Source organism: Phoca vitulina, unplaced genomic scaffold (assembly GCF_004348235.1).
Source record: "Phoca vitulina isolate PV1807 unplaced genomic scaffold, GSC_HSeal_1.0 scaffold22, whole genome shotgun sequence".
Taxonomy (NCBI): domain Eukaryota; kingdom Metazoa; phylum Chordata; class Mammalia; order Carnivora; family Phocidae; genus Phoca; species Phoca vitulina.
The window spans coordinates 10823907-10845815 of NW_022589725.1; the positions used below are offsets into that span (position 1 = coordinate 10823907).

General features: G+C 36.8%; 1 protein-coding gene across 8 annotated transcripts in view; it reads left to right on the forward strand.

Annotated features, from left to right (window-relative positions):
- NCOA6 (nuclear receptor coactivator 6) overlaps nucleotides 1-21909 on the forward strand; it is a 103980-nt gene that overhangs the window by 9717 nt on the left and 72354 nt on the right. For 7 of the 8 annotated variants that reach the window (XM_032420174.1, XM_032420172.1, XM_032420171.1 and 4 more), the window contains exon 2: nucleotides 7790-7866. The exons of the other annotated variant lie outside the window; for it this stretch is intronic. The gene's annotated coding sequence lies outside the window, so the exon portion shown is untranslated. The remainder of the gene's footprint in view (nucleotides 1-7789; nucleotides 7867-21909) is intronic. 8 annotated transcript variants of the gene reach the window in all.

Sequence of the window (21909 nt, forward strand, 5' to 3'; positions counted from 1 at the left end):
TCCACAATAGGACTTTATTCAAATTGTGAATGCTCATTCAAACTGTGGTCAACGGTAGAGCTCAGTTGCTTTTCCTTATTTGTCTCTAGGCAGTTCTTCCTGATTGTATATTTGCATTGTTCATATATTCTCTAAGAGCATGTGTCCCCATGAAATTTTTAAAATTGTGTTTAAATATTACAAAAATTTTTCTAGTCATTAGCATATGTGTACAGTCTTTACAAGTTTAATTCATATAGTTTTTTTTTATAGTTTTTTCATTTGGCAATATATTGAGGTACTTCGCCCATGTTTATATACTTATTTTTATTGGATACATAATAACCAAAGTTTAAATACTCTCTGTTTATTTGGTATTTGGGGTGATTTCCATTTTGTTTTTATTTTTGGTTTGCAATTCTCAATTAGGGCACCTGGGTGGCTCAGTTGGTTAAGCGTCTGCCTTCGGCTCAGGTCATGATCCCGGGGTCCTGGGATCGAGCCCTGCATTGGGCTCCCTGCTCCGTGGGAAGCCTGCTTCTCCCTCTCCCACTCCCCCCGCTTGTGTTCCCTCTCTCGCTGTGTGTCTGTCTCTGTCAAATAAATAAACAAAATTAAAAAAAAAAATTCTCAATTATACTGCTGTAACATGTTATTATAAGTCTTTTTTTCCCCCAATTTTTTTCTTAGAATATATTCTCTAAAATGATAGAGTTTGGTCCAAGGATAATCACTTTTTAGCTATCTTGTCAGCTTATTCTTTATTTTATTTTAAAAGATTTTATTTATTTATTTGACAGAGAGAGACACAGCGAGAGAGGGAACACAAGCAGGGAGAGCGGGAGAGGGAGAAGCAGGCTTCCTGCAGAGCAGAGAGTCCAGTGCGGGACTCGATCCCAGAACCCTGGGATCAAGACCCGAGCCGAAGGCAGACGCTTAATGACTGAGCCACCCAGGCGCCCCCGCTTATTCTTTAGAATAACAACCAGTTTATATTGCCACTAGCCACAAGTTATTATTGGATTTTATAATTTTTTTCTTCCAGTATAATAGTGGTACCTCACAATTTTGTGGATTTTTAAAATATTTTAAATATTTTATATGAAAAATTTCAAACATACAAAAACAACCCCTGAAATAGTAGAATAAACACCCTTACACCCACCACCTATTCTTAAAGGCATTTTGGTTTTTTTAAATCTGTACAGCAAGAGCAACTTTTTCTGTCAAATAAAAATGAGAAATGCAGGAAAAATAAAAAAATAAAAATAAAGACATCGTGAAACTATGCCTTTAAACATTTTAGCATGCATCTCTTACAAATACATTCTTCTGCATAATCACAATACTGTTATCATATCTAACAAATTATCAGTAATTCCTTGATATTATCTAACAGTAAGTCTGTATTTAAGTTTCCCTCATTGTCTACCAGATGACTTTTATAGCTGACTTATTCAAAGTGGAATCAAATTTAAGGACCATGCATTGCATTTGCATGTTATTATTTATGCAGTTGTAGTCTTTTTAACATCTGGAACAGTTCCCATTCCTTGTCTGCTTCCTCACCTTTTTAATTTTTTTTCATGGCATTGATTTGTTGAGACCAAAGCAGTTTTAATGTCCTACATTCTGAATTTATCTGATTATTTTCTTCATGATATTTATTCCTTTATTTCTTATATTTCCCTAAGCTGAAGGTTTAAAGACTTGATTAGATTATAGCTGAAAATTTTGGCAAAAATACTTAAATATTCCTCACATTGCATCAAATCACAAGGTACACAAATGTCTAGTTGTCCCACTGTTGATGATAACTTTGATCACAGGTTTAAGGTTGTGACTTCCAGGGCGCCTGGGTGGCTCAGTTGGTTAAGCGACTGCCTTCGGCTCAGGTCATGATCCTGGAGTCCCGGGATCGAGTCCCGCATCGGGCTGCCTGCTCGGCAGGGAGTCTGCTTCTCCCTCTGACCCTCCCGCATCTCATGCTCTCTCTCTGTCTCATTCTCTCTCTCAAATAAATAAATAAAATCTTTAAAAAAAAAAAAAAAAAAAAAAGGTTGTGACTTCCAGATCTCTCTATTTGTGAAGTTGCATTTTTTTCTTCTGTGACTAGCAAATATATTTTTTACTTTTATTAAGCTGAGTATTTTTTTAAAATCTTTTAGCTAGTTTTTAATATCATTTGACCATTTGTCAAATGATTTAGTTTTTTTCCTTTTAATTTTGCACTGTGTTTAAAAATTTTATTCAGTGTAACCAGTAGTGAGTTGTTACAATAGATAAATTTCAAGTTTCAAAATATAGCTGAAATCCAATGTAACTTAACCAAAAAAAGGATACAGATTGCAAATATATAATAGGGGACATTTCTTTCACAAGATTTTGTGATGAGATGTGTTTCCTTTTAAAAAAAACAATCTAAGCAGACAAACCTAAAAAGCATAAAGCTCTTGTATCAAAAATTTCTTTCATTTTTCTTTTTGAAATGGAGGTAAATCTCAAATTCATAAAAGTTGGGTTTACATTTGTTTTACATGCCCACCCAAAAAGCACCCAGAATGTATTTTTTTTTAATTTTATTATTTATGTTAATCACCATACATTACATCAGCAGTTTTTGATGTAGTGTTCCATGATTCATTGTTTGTGTATAACACCCAGTGCTCCATTCAGTAAGTGCCCTGTATTTTTATTTCTTGGTCTTTGAGTGTTTCATTTGGTTGCTTTTATACACCCATTTTCTTAATTCTATTTCTTTTCTGTTATGAATTAAATAGGATTTTCCTTCCAAACCAGATAGGCATATTGAAACTACTTGAGCATCATCTGAAGTACATGAAGAAAAAGTCAGTCCTCTCCTCCTCTCTAGTTCCTGTCCTCCAACCTACCCAAGTATAATAGCCTAGTGTGGTTCTTTCATATTTTTCTCTATAGTCTTAGAAATAAGTTACATACTGATTCATTTTCTCTCTTATAAGATTATCATGATGCCATACACATTATTCTACAAATTCTGTTTTTTTTTACTTTGTAGAATATGTATTTCATTCTGTGTCATTAAACAGATATCTAACTCATTTTTTTTCTGGCTGCATAATGTTTCATTTATGTAGGTTTCTGAAGGGGCATCAGGTTTTTTCTAATTTTATTTTCCCCGTCACAAATAGTGGATATCCTTGTGCATATATCTTTACGAAATGGAGTTTTTACTTCTGTAGGATAAATCCCCAAATATGGGGTAAAAGGTAAACTTACAATGTGAGTATTATGAACGTCCAAGTTATTTTCCATAAAGGTTGTTGCAGTTCTTATTCCCACTTGCACTGGATAACAATTATCTTTTTAGTTTTTGCCAGTCAGCTGAGAAGAGTTTTCTTATTTTTATTTTCATTTCCCTGACCATTAATAAGTTGTATACATTCATTTTACATTTGTATTCTCTATTCTGCTTGCCTTTACCAGTTCTTGTTTTTCTCTTGGGTGGTTAATTTTGTACTCTTTAATCAACTTGTAGGTGCTTTTGTGTATTTAGGATATTAACCCATTTTTTTGTCACAGGGTACAAATATATTATCCCAGTCTATCATTTGGCTTTTGACTTTGTGGTTTCTTTGACATACAGACTATTTTTATTTTTACCTGATCATGTCTGTCAGTTTTTATTACTTATGGGTTCATGTCTTGCTTATCATCACCCCACTAATGAATTTTTATATTTTTGTTTTATTGTTACTAATTTTTTACCTTAATTTTGTTTTTCTCTTTTTTGCAATTTGGGTAGAGATTTATTTCTTTGTGCTTTATTTAAGTATAAATAACCTGTTTATCTTGCCACTGAATTTCCTCTTCTGATCAAAATATTCTCTTTTTCATTGTTTGGCGATAAGCATAGTATAGATTTTCTAGTTTTTAAGTAATCTCTTTTGAACTTTGAAGAAATACTTTTTAAACTGTTCCAAGTTATTTTGAATCCTATATCTGTGTTTGAAAATATTAGCAATAGTGTATTCACCTAATACAGTTCTGTCTACAGGTTTGCTAAGTGGATTTATCTGGGTCATCAATAATGATGAAATGGTAGCTACAGGATTTAAAAGCTGATCTTACAACTTCAGTGTTTGATTTAAAAAGTGACAATTTTAAGAGCATAAAGCAAAAAAAAAAAGAGAGAGAGAAAAGCCTGACAACACTGTCATTATGAATATAAGACAATGGAGAAGAAGAAACACTGGTAAACTCTTAGAATGACGGCCTAGGGACTTCTGTAACTTAGAGCCCAGATCTCATGATTTAACTGTTTTGGAAATTTAATAGAGAGAAAAAAAAGCCATTGTTCTTTTTTTAAAGATTTTACTTATTTGACAGAGAGAGAGCGAGCACAAGTAGGAGGAGCGGGACAGGGAGAAGCAGGCTCCCCGCCGAGCACAGAGCCCAATGCAGGGCTAGATCCCAGGACCCTGGGATCATGACCTGAGCCAAAGGCAGTTGCTTAACCAACTGAGCCACCCAGGTGCCCCACCACTGTTTTTTGTTTTTGTTTTTCCGCCATAGTTCTTTAAAGCTGTCTTCCATCTTATGGCAAGACAACATTCATTCTTATTGTTATTTATTATACCATACTTTTCTAGTGCTTTTAAAATGAATTCTTTTGTAAAGAAGTGTCACATATGAAATGAAAGACCTTCCTACTACTAAGAAACTTCAAACTATTCACTCAGGCCTCAATTTTTCCATTAGGATATTAGACCAGATGATTGTCAAGGACTCTCTAGTTCTTACTCTGCTAAGGTTCTCAGTTTATTTTTAGGGAAGTTTTTAGTAGTTCCTATATTGTAGGATTTGATCAACTTTTCAATGTTATTTGTATATTTTGAGCATGGATTAAAAGACTGGTACTCCAAACCTGTGTTATTTATTTATTTATTTATTTTTACTGTAGCTTTATTAGGATTAAAAGAACACAGTGGTGTTCATAATTAGAACATGATGTATAAAGTAGTTTTTTCTAAATTTTACTTTATCCACTTTCATGACCTCTAACAATATGGGGAAAATCTCTTTGAGCCTCTGACTTATTTTGTTGGTTTATATTGTGCTTAAATTAACTATATTTGTGTTTAGGATGAGTAGTTCTAGGAATCTCAAATTTCATATTTCACGAATTTATCTTTTGTTTCTTATGCTAAAATGTCAGAATTGAAATTTAAAAATTAACGTTAATATTCCCTAATCCCTTAAATTATCTATTATTCCTACCAGGAGCAAACCAATTGTTGTTATAGTATTGAAATGCCAATCTCTCTGACAGGCGTTTTGTGGATCCTTTCAGGTACTAAGTTTCTATGATTTGATTGGAGGTTTGCATAAATCTTCCCTTGGGAGCCCTGGGCTTAGGAACAGGAAGCATGTAATAGTTTTATAAGAGATTCAGGAGGTGTAGGAAGGATGGGATTGGATCTTTAGTTGTGCCATGACAGATCATTTTGACAGTTCACATTTAACTGTTTATTCACTTTTTAAATGCCTTATAAGTTATCTCGAAACTTTTAAGGCTATGTGGTTAACAGGCCAACTTATTTTAAGTACTGTAAGTGTAATATCCAGATTTAGGCATTCATATAAATGTTATTTAAATTCCTCATTCTACAAAATTTTTGTTTCTTATATAGTAACTTCAGGAGCAGGAAGGTACCTACCCTGCCTAGTACATAATAAGCAGTTGGTAAAGGATAGTTGAACAAATGCATCCATTCAAAGTATTCAAATTCTGGATTAGAAATTATGAGGGACTTCTCTACACATAATTTTTTTTTTTTAAGATTTTATTTATTTATTTGACAGAGAGAGACACAGCGAGAGAGGGAACACAAGCAGGGGGAGTGGGAGAGGGAGAAGCAGGCTCCCCGCTGAGCAGGGAGCCTGATGCGGGGCTCGATCCCAGGACTCTGGGATCATGACCTGAGCCAAAAGCAGATGCTTAACGACTGAGCCACCCAGGCGCCCTCTACACATAATTTCTATTTAAACAATAACTCATGGGGGTGCCTGGCTGGCTCAGTTGGTGGAGCATGTGACTCTTGCTCTCAGGGTTGTGAGTTTGAGCCCCACATATTGGGTATAGAGATACTTAAAATCTTTTAAAAAAAATAATAACTTATGGTCTGTAAGTTTGAAATGATTTCACTTGATCTTAGCCAAAAGGCTGAGAAGTGATTGAAATGATTTCAAAATATAAAGTTAAAAATTCATGTAGAAGAGTCTCTTGATAAAGTATTGAGGATATTATTACTAGCCATCTTTTTTTTTTTTAAGATTTTAAGTAATCTCTATACCCAACATGGGGCTCGAACTTAAAACCCCAAGATCAAGAATCTACTGACTGAGCCAGCCAGGCACCCCTATACTAGCCATCTCTGAGAAGGGAAGGTTTTACACCCAGACAGCAAATCTGGAAGATTTATATTTGGCACAAGCTGAAGATACGCTTGTGTTTATGAGGCAGAATCCAGAAGAATTCTAGGATTCTTATTTTACAAAGCTGTTAATTAAAGTATAGTTGACATAGAATGTGACAGTAGTGGGGCGCCTGGGTGGCTCAGTCGTTAAGCGTCTGCCTTCGGCTCAGGTCATGATCCCAGGGTCCTGGGATCGAGCCCCGCATCGGGCTCTTGCTCCGCGGGAAGCCTGCTTCTCCCTCCCCCACTCCCCCTGCTTGTGTTCCCTCTCTCGCTGTGTCTCTCTCTGTCAAATAAATAAACAAAATCTTTAAAAAAAAAAAAAGAATGTGACAGTAGTTTCAGGTGTACACTATAGTGATTTGACAATTCTATACATTGTGCTATGTTCACCACAAATGTAGCTGCCATCTGATACCCTAAAACTCTATTACAATATCACTGACTATGTTCTTTATGCTAAACCTTTCATCCCCATGACTTATTCATTCCATACTGGAAGCCTGTACCTACCTCCCACTTCCTTTCACCTACCTCCCACTTCCTTTCACCCATTTTGCCCATACCCCCACTCCCATTACAGATCACTCCATAACCAGATATTCATTGGTTAAAGTGAAAGCAGATAGAATAATAATTAAATTAGGCTTTATTTAACTTACTTATGCAGATGGTGCAGCAGCTGTGATAGTGCACAGCTTTGAACCCAGGACATCTATATTTTCTGTTTGCTTGCTTGTTTGGTTTTTGCATTGTCATTTGTGATGAAAATTTTTTCAGAGTATAAGTAGGAGAATAAATGTTAAATTAAAAAGTATATTATTATCAGCACGTTTATAGTTTTACAACAGAAAGGGTAGGAAAGTGACAAGAAAGACTTAGTCTGTAGCTAACTACATACATGATCTAGGGCAAATCATGCAACCTCTGTGGGACTGTTTCTGCTACATACTTCATTAGAATCCTTCAGGGGTTCTGCCCAAGAGAGATATATCTGTTTTTTCATATTTGTTAACTAAAGTAGGACACATACAATGCAAAGTGCACAAATCATAAGGGTAATGATTATAAAATGAACACCCTTGTATAACCACTATTGATGTATTTTGAAAAAGCTTTCTTGATGATTATGAAAGCTTTCCTTTTTAAAAAACCACTGGATTTGAGACTATAGGTAATCTCATATCTTTTAACAACCCTTTTTAGAGTGAAATTAGCAGAAACAGTGGTAGAAAGAAAGAATTTGGCCAGTCACAAAAATTTACTTTGAATAGGTTTATTGGGTTTATATGTTTAGTCTTTTCTTCTGATGTTTCTTGTCTTCCTCTTTGCCCCTTTCCCTTTCTATCTAGGTCCTGGATGGAATGGAGAGGGGTCCTACTGAACATCTGTTATCTTTTCTGAGAGTGGTCAGAGAGTTCTTAAACAGGTCTGTTGTTTATATAGAATACAAATGCAATCTTATTTTGTTAAAAAATTGATTTCAGTTGATAAGGATTGAATTAGATAGAAATAGAGTTTACTTTTTTAAAAAGAAGGCATTTTGATCTCACTGTCCATGGGGCATTTTAGTTTGGCAGGCTGCATTTGACATGTAAATGGGACCCAAAGCAACTGAATTAAATGAGATCTGCTTATTAGAAAAGCAGTTTCTTAATAGAAAAGCAAGTGAGCCTTGTCTTTTTGAGTTATGTTGAATATATGTAATATGGCAGAATTCTTTATTGGTTTCATGGGAAGTACTAAAAAAAGATTAAAAGGTGAGTATCTTAGTTGTCTATGATCCTGGAGGGGAATGGAGGCATGAATAAGCCAAGAAGGAAAATATTTGGCCCTCTTTCTCATGTTTTCAGAATTTATAACCTTGAAAAAAAAAAGGTACCTTGAAATCTCTGATTCAGAGAAAGACAAGTATATAGAGTTTTGGCTCCCCTCCCCATTCATTTATGTCTCACTCTGTCACCGTGAATGAATTTTATCATTATTCAGTCAGATAAAAACCCTAGCTTAGTGATTTCCCAAACTTGTCTTCACATTGGACTCACCTGTGGAACTTGGCAAATTATTGATGCCTTTGTTTCCCTTCCTTCCCTACTCTTCACTCCATTGTGATTTAATTGGCCTGGGAATATGATGTGGATTTTGGAATTTTTAAAAGATCCGCAGGTGATTCTAAAGTGCAGACAAGTTTGGGAACAACAGCTCTAGCTAAAACAGATCTGGCCCCTATTGCAACTTGTGACTTTTTTTCCATAAATAAGGGGATAAATATTTTGATTTTAGAATCCTGCACTTTAGAAATAAGTCAATCAGAGAAAGACAATTATCATATGATGTCACTGATATGTGGAATTTAAGAACAAGGCAGAGGATCATAGAGGAAGAGAGGAAAAAATGAAACAAGACGAAACCAGAGAAGGAGATAAACCATAGAGACTCTTAATCTTAGGAAACAAACTGAAGGTTGCTGGAGGGGAGAGGGGTGGGGGGATAGGGTGGCTGGGTGATGGTCATTGGAGAGGGTATGTGTTGTGGTAAGCGCTGGGTGTTGTGTAAGACTGATAAATCACAGACCTGTACCCCTGAAACAAATAATACATTATATGTTAATTAATAAAAAAAAAAAAGAATCCCATGCTTTAAACCTAAGTTCTTACTAGAATGTAAGCCCCATAAAAGCAGGTACCATGTCTGTATTTTCTTCACCATTGTATCTTTAGCATTTGGAACAATATCTGGCATATACTGTGTGCCTAAATATTTGTTGAATGAGTGAATGACTGTCAGTCTCCAGTGAGGTGAGAATATGCTTTTAGCGAATACTCCAGTGGTCTGAGAGAGTGGGGTGGTTGTGGAGAGCCCAGCCTCTAGAATCAGACTGCCTGGACTTGAATAATGGCTCTGTCACTTACTAGCAGTCTGGTCGTAAGCAGGTTACTTCTCTGTGCCTAAGTTCCCTCATTTGGAAAAAAAGGGGTTAATAGAATCTATTCCTTGGAATTGTTGGGTGTACTAATTGAGTTAATAATGCAAAGTGCTTAGAACAGTGCCTGATATATAATAGTGTTCTGTAAGTTGTAGCTACTGTAAAATTCAAAACACCCCAGATTCTCTGCCGTTTGGGTAATTTATCTGTAGAATACTGTTTGACGGCTGAGGTAGGATAATGGAAACAGTTGTATCAGATGGAGTTAAGGCTTGACGAAGGTTTTTTTTTTTTTATCAACTTAATGAGGTATAATTTACATACAAATTATCCATTTTATTTTATTTATTTTTTACCTGCATCCATTTTTTTATTTTTATATTTTTTAAGATTTTACTTATCTATTTGACAGAAAGAGAGCACAAGCAGGGGGAGCAACAGGCAGGGGGAGAGGGAGAAGCAGGCTCCCATCGAGCCCCCCCTCGATCCCAGGACCCTGGGGTCATGACCTGAGCCAAAGGCAGCTGCTTAACCGACTGAGCCACCCAGGCACCCCCCTGCATCCATTTTAAAGTGAAACATGTTTCGATGAGTATTTATTAGTTTATACTATTTATTATGAGACAACCACTACAACCAAGGTATAGAAAATTTCGATCTCCCTAAAGTTTCTTTATACTCTTTTGCAGTCTCTCCATCCCAGCACCCCCATCAATATATTGCTTTGCATTTTCTAGAGTTCTAGAAATTCATATATTATGTTTTTTGTGTCTAGCTTCTTTCCCTTTGCATAGTTTTTTTTTTAAGATTTTATTTATTTATTTGACAGAGAGAGATACAGCGAGAGAGGGAACACAAGCAGGGGGAGTGGGAGAGGGAGAAGCAGGCTTCCCGCAGAGCAGGGAGCCTGATGTGGGGCTCGATCCCAGGACCCTGGGATCATGACCTGAGCCGAAGGCAGGTGCTTAACGACTGAGCCACCCAGGCGCCCCTCAGCATAGTTTTGATACTTATCCATGTTGTTGCATGTATCAGTAGTTCGGTTTTTTTTAATGCTAAGTAGTATCTTGTTGTATGAATGTAACTTGTTTGTTTATCCATTTACCTGTGATGGACATTTGGGTTGGTTCCAGTTTTGATAATTGTGAATAAAGCTGCTATAAGCATTTTTACACAAGTCTTTGTGTAGACATATTTTCATTCATTGTTGGGTAAATCCCTAGCAATAGGATTGCTGGGTTGTATGGTATATCCAACTTTTAAAGAAACTGCCAGTTTTATTTATTTATTTTTAAAGATTTTATTTACTTATTTGAGAGAGAGAAAATGCTCACCAGCTGGGGGAGGGGCAGAGGCAGAGGGAGAAGCAGGCTCCCCACTGAGCAAGGAGCCTGACATGAGACTCCATCCCAGGACCCTGGGATCACGACCTGAGCTGAAGGCAGACGCTTAACCGACTGAGCCACCCAGGCGTCCCCTGCCAGTTTTGAAGGAGGTGAATATTCAGCAGGATATCCAGGGAGAGTCCATTAGTTATCTATTGTTGCATAACAAATTGCCACAAATTTAGCAGCTTAGAACAACACATACTTATGGTGGCACAGTTTCCATGGGTCAGGAATCTGGATATAGCTTAGGTGAGTCCTCTGTGTTGGAGTCTCTCAGAGGCAGCAGTCAAGTTGTCAGCCAGGGCTGGAGTCTCATCTGCTTGACTGAAGAAGAAACTGCTTCTGAGCTCATTTGGTTATTGGTAGAATTCACTTCCTCAAGGGATGTTGAACTGAGGGCCTTGGTTTCTCACTGGCTATTAGCTGGAGGCTGCTCTCAGTTCCTTGTCGTGTGGCTTCTCCAGTGTGGCATGCTGAGAAGGCAATAATTAGAGTGTTCTAGGGAAATAGAAGTCACCATCTTTTATAACCTAATCATGGAAGTGACATCCCATCATTAACATCTGTTGGTTACAAGCTAGTCACTAGGCTAGCCCACACTCATGGGGAAGAGATTACACAAGGATGTGAATACCAGAAACCTGGAATAATTGGTGGCCATCTTAGGAATACTTGTCCCAAAGAAGGAATGGCTTAGTGCCAGGCTAGGTCTAGATAGGACTGGGGGGGAAAAGCAGCTTGTGAAATTTTCTTTACCTTCCCTATATCAAACTGTATCTCTTTATTCCTCTGTCTTTCACATCAGCCTCTCCTCACTTCAAGAACAGAGACATTAAGGTCACACTCACAGTGAGATTTTTATCTTGGGTATTTTTGTTGTTGTTGAGAGATTCAATTAAGGCCTCTTCCTGAATCATTTAGTGTTTATATATTATTTTAAAAAAACATTTTATTATGGAAATTGAGACAGATACAAAAGTAGAATACTATCATGAACTTCCATGTACCTTTTACCCACCTTCAACAATTTGGTTTTTTTTACCAATCTTTTATGTATATTTACATGCAATAAAATGCACTCACTGTAAGTGTATAGTTTGTATTTTGTGTATTTTGTCAAATGTATATATCCTACCAGTCAAGCTATAGAACATTTCAAAGTTACCTTGTGCCCCTGTTTAATTTCCACCCCAGTCCCAGGCAAGTACCCATCTGGTTTCTATTGCTGTTCATTTTGCCTGTTCTAAAATGTCATAGAAATGTTTTGATTCTTTTTTTTTTTTTTTTAAGATTTTATTTATTTATTTGACAGAGAGAGACACAGCGAGAGAGGGAATACAAGCAGGGGGAATGGAAGAGGGAGAAGCAGGCTTCCCGCGGAGCAGGGAGCCCGAAGCGGGGCTTGATCCCAGGACCCTGGGATCATGACCTGAGCTGAAGGCAGACGCTTAATGACTGAGCCACCCAGGCGCCCCTTGATTCTTTTGATAATCATGAAGTTTTCGAGATTCACCCACGTTGCATATATCAGTAGTTCAGAGTTTTTCTATGGACATTTTGGGCTGGATAATTTGTTTTTCAGACTGCCATGTGCATTGTAGGATATTAGCAGCATCCCTGACCTCTGTCCACCAGACGCCAGTAGCACTCCCCTCTCCTCCTTTGATTGTAACAATCAAAAATGTCTCCACATTGCCACCTGTCCCCTAGAGGACAAAATCCCCTCTTTTTACTGGTAGATAACCCTAACAGTAGTTGATCATTTTTATTGGGCAGTATTCTACTGTATGGCTATACTACAATTTATCCATTACTAATTGATGGATATTTGGGCTGTGTGCAGTTTACTTTCAGTTTCAGGCTAATATAAAGTTGCTATTAACTTTCATAGGAAGTCTTTGTATAGACATGTTTTTATTTATTTGGGACATATATCTAGGAGTGAGATTACTGGGTCCTATGATAAGTAAATGCCTAACTTTATAAGAAACTGCCAAATTGTACATTTTTACGTTCCCACCAGTATGAGAGTTCCAGTTGCTCTAGATTCTTGTCAACATTTGATATTATCATTCTTTTAATTTAAGCCATTATTGTAGGTGTGTTATTTCTTTGTAGCTTTAATTTGCTTTTTCCTGATGACTGATAATGTTGAGCATCTTTTTACATGCTTGTTGTCAAGTGTTCAAATCTTTTGCCCATTTTTCATTGCATTGTTTGTCTTATTATTGAGTTTCCTTTGTCTTTGCCCTTATTTGTGCATAAATATGCACAATTAAGGGACACCTGGGTGGCTCAGTCGGTTAAGTGTCTGCCTTCGGCTCAGGTCATGATCCCAGGGTCTTGGGATCAAATCCCACATCAGGCTCCTTGCTCAGCGGGGAGCCTGCTTCTCCCTCTGCCTGCCACTCCCCGTGCTTGTGCATCCTCTCTCTCTCTCTCTCTCTGACAAGTAAGTAAATAAAATCTTTTAAAAAAAATAAACACGATAATTAAGAAAAATGAAATAATGAATACAATTTTATATACTTTCCTATTTAAAACATGAACATTTCTCATAACGTTAAATATTTCTTTTAGGATTTAAGCAGGCTTGGGCTGCCTGGGTTGGCTCAGTCAGTTAAGCGTCTGCCTTCAATTCAGGTCATGATCTCAGGGTCCTTGGATCGAGTCCCACCTCGGGCTCCCTGCTTATCGGGTAGTCTGCTTCTCCCTCTGCTTCTCCCTCCCCCCCCCACTCATGCGCGTTCTCTCTCTCTCTCTCTCAAATAAATAAATAAATCTTTAAAAAAAAGATTTAAGCGTGCTCCCCACTGAGCAAGGAGCCCAGATGGGACTCGATCCCAGGACCCTGGAATCATGACCTGAGCCGAAGGCAGATGTTTGACTGAGCCACCCAGGCGTCCCTCATAACGTTAAATATTTCTGAAAAGATGAATCTTAATGGAGAAGCAATACCTGAGAGAGGGTCTTCACCAGAATCCCACTATGCTGGCACAATTTTCTTGAACTTGTCAGCCTCCAGAGAACTGTGAGAAATAAATTTCTGTTGTTTATAAGCCACCCAGTGTGTGGTACTTAGTTATAGCAGCTCAAACAGACTAAGACAATTGTGAATGAGAATTTAACAAAGTTTTTTCCAAATATTTTACCAATTTGTCCCAAACTATAAAATTATCCTCCCCCACAAAGAAATGTGACACAAAATTCATTAATAAACAATCAGAACTAGATAAAAAGAAAAGTCACCAACAGCAACCCACAAAGTAGAAGACAATATTTGCAAATCATAGATCTGATAAGGGATTTGTATATAAATTATGTCAAGAACTCAGTGTAACAAGAGACAAAGAAGGAAAGAAGGACACTACATAATCATAAAGGGAATGATCCAATAAGATAACACCAATGGATAGATCATCTAAGCAGAAGATCAACAAGGAAATAGTGGCTTTGAGTGACACATTGGACCAGATGGATCAAACAGATATATTCAGAATACTTCATCCTAAAACAGCCGAATACATATTCTTTTCAAGTGTACATGGAACATTATCCAAAACATATCACATGTTAGGCCACAAAACAAGTCTCAACAAATTAAAAAAGGTTGAAGTCATATGGTGCATCTTTTCTGACCACAGTGCTATGAAACTAGAAATCAGTCAAAAGAAAAAAATCTAGAAAGAACACAAATACATGGAGGTTAAATAATATGGTACTAAACGATGAATGGGTCCACCAAGATATCAGAGAGGAAATAAAAAAATACATGGAGAGAAATGAAAATGAAAATGCCAGAGTCCAAAATCTTTGGGATGCAGCAAAAGCTGTTCTAAGAGGGAAGTTTATAACAATACAGGCCAGCTGCAAGAAGCAAGAAAAATCTGAAATAAGCAACCTAACCTTACATCTGAAGCAGCTAGAAAAAGAAGAACAAATAAAACTGCAGACCAGTAGAAGGAAGGAAATAATAAAGAATAGAACAGAAATAAATAGAAACTGAAAAAACAATAAAACATTAATAAACCAGGAGCTGCCTCCTTGAAAAGATCAACAAAATTAATAAACCTTTAGCCAGACTCATCAAAAAAAAGAGAGAGCAAGAACTCAAATAAAATCAGAAATGAAAGAGGAGAAATCACAACTAACACCACAGAAATACAAAGGATTATAAGAGAATATTCTGAAAAATTATATGCCAACAGACTGGACATCCTAGAGGAAATGGATAAATTCCTAGAAACATATAACCCCCCAAAACTGAATCAGGAGGAAATAGAAATTTGAACAGAGTGATTACCAGCAGTGAAATTAAATCAGTAATTGGAAAACTCCCAACAAACAAAAATCTAGGACCCAGTGGCTTCACAGGTGAATTCTACTAAACATTTAAAGAAGAGTTAATACCTATTCTTCTCAAACTATTTGAAAACATATAAGAGGAAGGAAGACTTCCAGATTCATTCTATAAGGCCTAAGCGTTACCCTCACCCTAAAACCAGATAAAGACAGTACAAAAAAAGACAACTACAGGCCAATATCTCTGATGAACATAAATGGAAAATCCTCTACAGAGTATTAGCAGAGGTGCCTGAATGGCTCAGTCAGAAGAGCATGTGACTCTTAATCTCGGGGTTGCAAGTTCAAGCCCAACTTCAGTGTAGATTACTTAAAAAAAATATTAGCAAAAAAAAATTAACAAACCAAATCCAACAATATATTTAAAAAATCACTCACCATGATTAAGTGGGATTTATTCCTGGGATGCAAGAGTGGTTCAGTATTTGCAAATCAATCAACGTAATACATCACATCAACAAGAGAAAGGATAATGATATGATCATTTCAATAGATGCAGAAAAAGCATTTGACAAAGTACAACATCCATTCTTGATAAAAACCCCCAACAAAGTAGGATTTATACCTCAACATTATAAAGGCCATATATGAAAAACCCACAGCTAACTTCATACTCAGTGGTAAAACTGAGAGCTTTTCCCCTAAGATCAGGAACAAGGCAAGGATATCTACTCTCACCACTTTTATTCAACATAGTACTGGAAGTCCTAGCCACAGCAATCAGACAAGAAAAAGAAATAAAAGGCATCCAAATTGGTAAGGAAGAAGTAAAACTTCCACTATTTGCAGATGTCCTGATACTATATATGACCCTGGGGCACCTAGCTGTTCAGTCTGTAGAGCATGGGACTCATGCCCCATATTGGGCATGGAGCCTACTTAAAAACAAACAAACAAACAAAAACAGCCCTAAAGACTCCACCAAAAAACTACTAGAGCTGATAAATGAGTTCAGTAAGGTTGCAGTATACAAAATTAATATACAGAAATCCATTGCATTTTTATACACAAATAATGAAGTAGCAGAAAGAGAAATTAAGAAAACAATCCCATTTACAGTTGTACCCAAAAAGAATAAAATACCTAGGAATAAACTTAACCAAGGAAGTGAAAGACTTGTATTCTGAAAACTAGAAAACACTGATGAAAGAAATTGAAGATGACACAAACAAATGGAAAGATATTCCATGCTCATGGATTGGGAGAACTAATGTTAAAATGTCCATACTACCCAAAGCAATCTACAGATTTGATGCATCCCTAGCAAAACACCAACATTTTTCACAGAACTAGAACAAATAATCCTAAAATTTGTATGGAACTACAAAAGACCCTGAATAGCCAAAGCAGTCTTGAAAAAGAAGAACAAAACTTGAGTTACCACAATCCAGATTTCAAGATACACTGTGAAACGGTAGTAATCAAAACAGTGTAGTACTGGCACAAAAGTGACACATAAAATAATAGAACAGAATAGAGAGCCCAGAAATAAACCCACAATTATATGGTCAATTAATCTAAGCAAAGGAGGCAAGAATATGCAATGGGAAAAAGTCTCTTCAACAAATGGTGGTGAGAAGACTGGATAGCTATATGCAAAAGAATGAAACTGGACCACTTCTTCCACCATACACAAAAATAAAATGGATTAAAGACCTAAATGTGAAACCTGAAACTACAAATCCTAGAAGAGGGTACAGGCAGTAATTTCTCTGACATCAGCTGTGGCAATTTTTTTCTAGATATGTCTCCCGAGGCAAGGGAAACAAAAGCAAAAATAAACTATTAGGACTACATCAAAATAAAAATGTTCTGCACAGCAAAGGAAACAATCAACAAAACAAAAAGACAGCCCCTGAATAGGAGAAGATATTGCAAGCAACATACCTGATAAGAGGTTAGTATCCAAAATACATAAAGAATTTACGAAACAACACACACACAAAAAAAACAACCCAAATAATCCAGTTTTAAAAAGGGCAGAAGGCATGAACAGACATTTCTGCAAAGAAGACATCCAGATGGCCAATAGACACATGAAAAGATGCTCAACATCACTCATCATCAGGGAAATGCAAATCAAAACCACAATGAGATATCACCTCTCACCAGTCAGAATGGCTAAAATAAAAAACACAAGAAATAACAAGTATCAGCAAGGATGTGGAAAAAAAGGAACCCTCGTGCACTGTTGGTGGAAATGCAAACTGGTGCAGCCATCTCAAAAAATTAAAAATAGAATTAGCATATGATCCAGTAATTCCACTACTGGGTATTTACCAAAGAATATGAAAACACTAATTCTAAAAGATATGTGCACCCCTATGTTTATTGTAGCATTATTTACAATAGCCAGATTATGGAAGCAGCCCAGGTATCCATCAGTAGATGAATGGATAGGGGCACTTGGGTTGCACAGTCAGTTAAAGCCTCTGACTCTTGGTTTCGGCTCAGGTCGTGATCTCAGAGTCATGAGATCGAGCCCCGAGTTGGGCTCTGTGCTCCACATAGAGTCTTCTTAAGAATCTCATTCCGTCTCCCTGGCGCACGCTCTCTCTCTCTCAAATAAATCTTTTTTTAAAAAAAATAGATGATGGATAAAGAAGATGTGATCTGTATACACAACAGAATATTAGCCATAAAAAATGAAATCTTGCTATTTGCAACAATATGGATGGATCTAGAGGGTATAGTGCTAAATGAAATAAGTCAGAGAAAAACAAATACTATATGATTTCACTCGTGGAATTTAAGAAACAAAACAAATGAACAAAGGAAAAGACAAAAAAGCAGACTCTTAAATGTAGAGAACAAACTGGTAATTACAGGGGTGGGAGTGGGGGGGATGGATGGATGAAATAAGTGAAGGGGATTAAGAATACACTGATTTTGATGAGTACTGAGTAATGTATAGAATTATTGAATTACTATACTGTACACCTGAAACTAATATAACATTGTATGTTAATTATACTGAAATAAAAATAAAAGAGTGATAAAATGTTAAAGATAAGATAGGAAAAAATATATATCAAGAACTCGTATAATTCAATAATAGTCAAATAACCCAGTTTTTAAAAATGGGCAAAGAATTTGAATAGATATTTCTCCCAAACAAATTGTGCCAGTCAAATAAACGTGAAAATATGCTCAACACCATTTGGCACCAGGGAAATGTCAATCAAAATCACAGTGAGACACCACTTCATATCCACCAGGATGGCTATAATCAGAAAGGTAATAACAAGGGTTGGTGAGAATGCAGAGAAATTGGAACCCTTGTACACTGCTGGTGGGAGTGTAAAATGGTGTAACTGCTTTGTAAAACAGTTTGGCAGCTCCCCAAAAGGCATAGAACATACGACCCAGCAGTTTTACTCCTAGGTGTGTATATATATACCCAAGAGAAATGAAAGCATCCACACAAAAACTTGTATACAGGGGCTCCCGAGTGGCTCAGTTGTTTAAGCAGTAGCCTTTGGCCGGGTCATGATCCCAGGGTCCTGAGATCAAGCCCCACATCGGGCTCCCTGCTCAGTGGGGAGTCTGCTTCTCCCTCTCCCTCTGCCCGCTGCTCCCCCTGCTTGGGCTCTCTCTCTCTGTCAAATAAATAGATAAAATCTTTAAAAAAAAAAAAAACTTGTATACAAATATTCATAGCATCTTCATAATAGTGAAAAGTGGAAGCAACCCAAATGTCTATCAACTGATGAATGAATGGATGAATAAATCTGATATTTTTTGGTAAGGAGTATTATTTGGTAATTTAAAAAAAATAACTGTGATTTGCTACAACACCTTGAAAATATTATGCTACGTGAAAGAAGCTGGTCACAAAAGACCAGTTATTATATGGTTTCTATTATATAAGATACCTAGAATAGACAAATGCACCTCGACCTAGTCTAAAACTCTACCCTTTAATTTAACCCATTAAATTAACGACAGAATTGTTCATAGTACTCAGACGAAGATGATGACTAGTAATAGTTCATCTTTATTTCATACCTTATAGATCTTCCTTTTCAAGAACTATTTTTTTAAAAAAATAGCATTTAGGGGCGCCTGGGTGGCTCAGTTGGTTAAGCGACTGCCTTCGGCTCAGGTCATGATCCTGGAGTCCCTGGATCGAGTCCCGCATCGGGCTCCCTGCTCAGCAGGGAGTCTGCTTCTCTCTCTGACCCTCCCCCCTCTCATGTACTCGCTCTCTCTCATTCTCTCTCTCTCAAATAAATAAATAAATAAATAAATAAATAAATAAAATAAAATAAAATAAAAAATAAAAAATAGCATTTATTCAAGCTATTTATTCAATAAATAAGCAGCATTGAATAAATAGAAAAATACTGTGGAAAGAAAAAATCAATCACAATACCAAGTAATTGATATAGTTAAATGTCAAGGATAAGGAGCATAATATTTCATTCCTTAATTAGGGGATTAGGGTAGTGTTAGGGTTATGAGTTAGGGATAGGGTTAGGGTTAGCCATCATGCAAAATGGCTATGAGGGAGTAGACATGGTAAGTAGCCAACCTCTGATGGCTATATAACTAGAGTAGGGCTGGTCTTGCACCTTTATAGACACTTCCTGGATGTTGGGTATTAAAGGCCCAGAATTCACACTCTTCATTTGTGCTCAGAGCTTATCCCATGGAGGCTATAAAGCTGAGTAGGAAAAACACATTTAACCCCGTGGTTAGAAAGGAATTGAAGGCTATTAAGTACCTGAACATTTGAAAGACTTTTGAAGTAGAATGGAGGGCAGTAAGAGGTAGCAGAATTCTGTCTAAACAATTAGAAGTTTAATGTCTGATATAAAAAAAAAATAGCATTGGTGCTAATCATATTTATGACAATTTTTTAGACTTAGCCCTATGTTTAATTGATTTCATCCCTTCTCAAGGTCTTTGTTTTTGGTTAATTATTATTCAGATAATATTTTTATGAAAAGTACTAGATGAAAGTATCTTTATGTTAATTTTACATTGAATGACAGCTTGGTTAGGGAGAGGGCAGAATTATTAGGTTACATTATTTTCCATCCCTAATTCTTTACTATTTTGGCATTGTCTTCTGGTCTTACAAAGCAGAAATCTAAGGCCAGCCTGATTTCTGGTTCTCTGTGTATGACTTCTTTTTTTCTTTGTCGGTTGATTGTGGGGCATTTTCTTTATCCTTGAAATCTAAAAGTTTTACCAGAAAAAAATCTAGTTGTCACTATCTTTTCAGTAATGTTGCCTGTTTTTTTTTAATTTAATTAGCCAGCATATAGTACATCATTAGTTTCTGATGTAGTGTTCAATGGTTCATCAGTTGCCTAAGGTATTTTGTGAGCTTTTTTGAGCTAGAAATGCAGAACATTCTTTGACTCAGGAAAGTATTCATTTCCCTTTTAAAAACCTTTGATTATTGGGGCACTTGGCTGGCTCAGTGGATAGAGCATACGACTCTTGCTCTCAGGGTTGTGAGTTCAGGCCCCATGTTGGGCATGGCACCTACTTAAAAAAAAACAACAACAAAGGGCGCCTGGGTGGCTCAGTCAGTTAAGCATCTGCCTTCAGCTCAGGTCATGATCCCAGGGTCCTGGGATCGAGTCCCGCATCGGGCTCCCTGCTCAGCGGGGAGTCTGCTTCTCCTTCTGCCTGCCGCTCCCCCTGCTTGTGCTCTCTCTGTGTCAAATAAATAAATATTTAAAACAAAACAAAAACAAAAAAAACTTTGATTATGGTTTCTGTTCATTTGTTTCAGGGATAACAATTAGTTGAAATTTACTTCTCTCTTCTCTCCTTTTTGATCTTCTCTCATAGTTTCCCTTACTTTGTCCTTTCCGTCTCTATTATGGAAGTTTCTCAAATTTGTAATCCCCATACATCTAATCAAGTATTCTGCTCTTTACACTTCTAGGATTTGAAATCTGAGTTGGCATATTTACTTTTTAAATGATTTTTCCTTTGCTTTTTCCCCTCTCTTATTTCCACTTTTGTATCTCACCTACTTCTTTTCATTTCTGTCTATGGACTTTGATCTCTCATTTCAATGTTTTATCAGATTTGTTGAGAATAATGTAGTTGATATCTAAAATTTAACCTGTTCCTCCTTACATATTCACTTTCTGAATTACAAATCAGAGTTTCTCTTATGTTGTGGAATGTCACCTCCCCTCAGTTATTCTTCCTTGAAAAAAGAGAAGGGCATATAGGTCTAGCACCTACCAAATAAACAGGATAGATAGGTACCTCACTGGCTACTTGTTGGTACTATAAATTGTCCTTTCAGATGTTAAGCTCAAGGACTAATTGCTGCACATAGTTTCGGAATACTTTTTGTGTCTAGCAGTCATTTTTGTGCCTCCTACTTGATTGAGGGGACAGGGCCAAGGGGGATGCTTTCTGTGGCCTGGGTAATTTGACTTTGGAAAAGAGAATTTGTTTTTGATAATTTGAAGCCTAAGCTACAAATACCTGTGGTTCCTAAATGTAAGGCTCATAGGGCTCTTGCTTGCCCAAGTCTTCCGGCGTCTGTCTTCGGATTCCAAGATGTGTGTACTACTTTGTGTATTATAGAACCTGAAGTAGAGAGGGGAGGCCATGGGCATGTAATAGTGCTGACTGTTCTAAGTGGGTCTGTCATAGTAGGGTGGTACACCCTCTGCCATTGCTGGCTCTGGAGAGAGCGGTTTTATTTTAAAAATTTTTATTAAGATATTTATTTATTTGAGAGCAAGAGAGAGTGAGCACAGGGGGCGGAGAGGGACAGAGGGAGAGGGAGGGAGAGAATCCAAGCAGACTCTTTGCT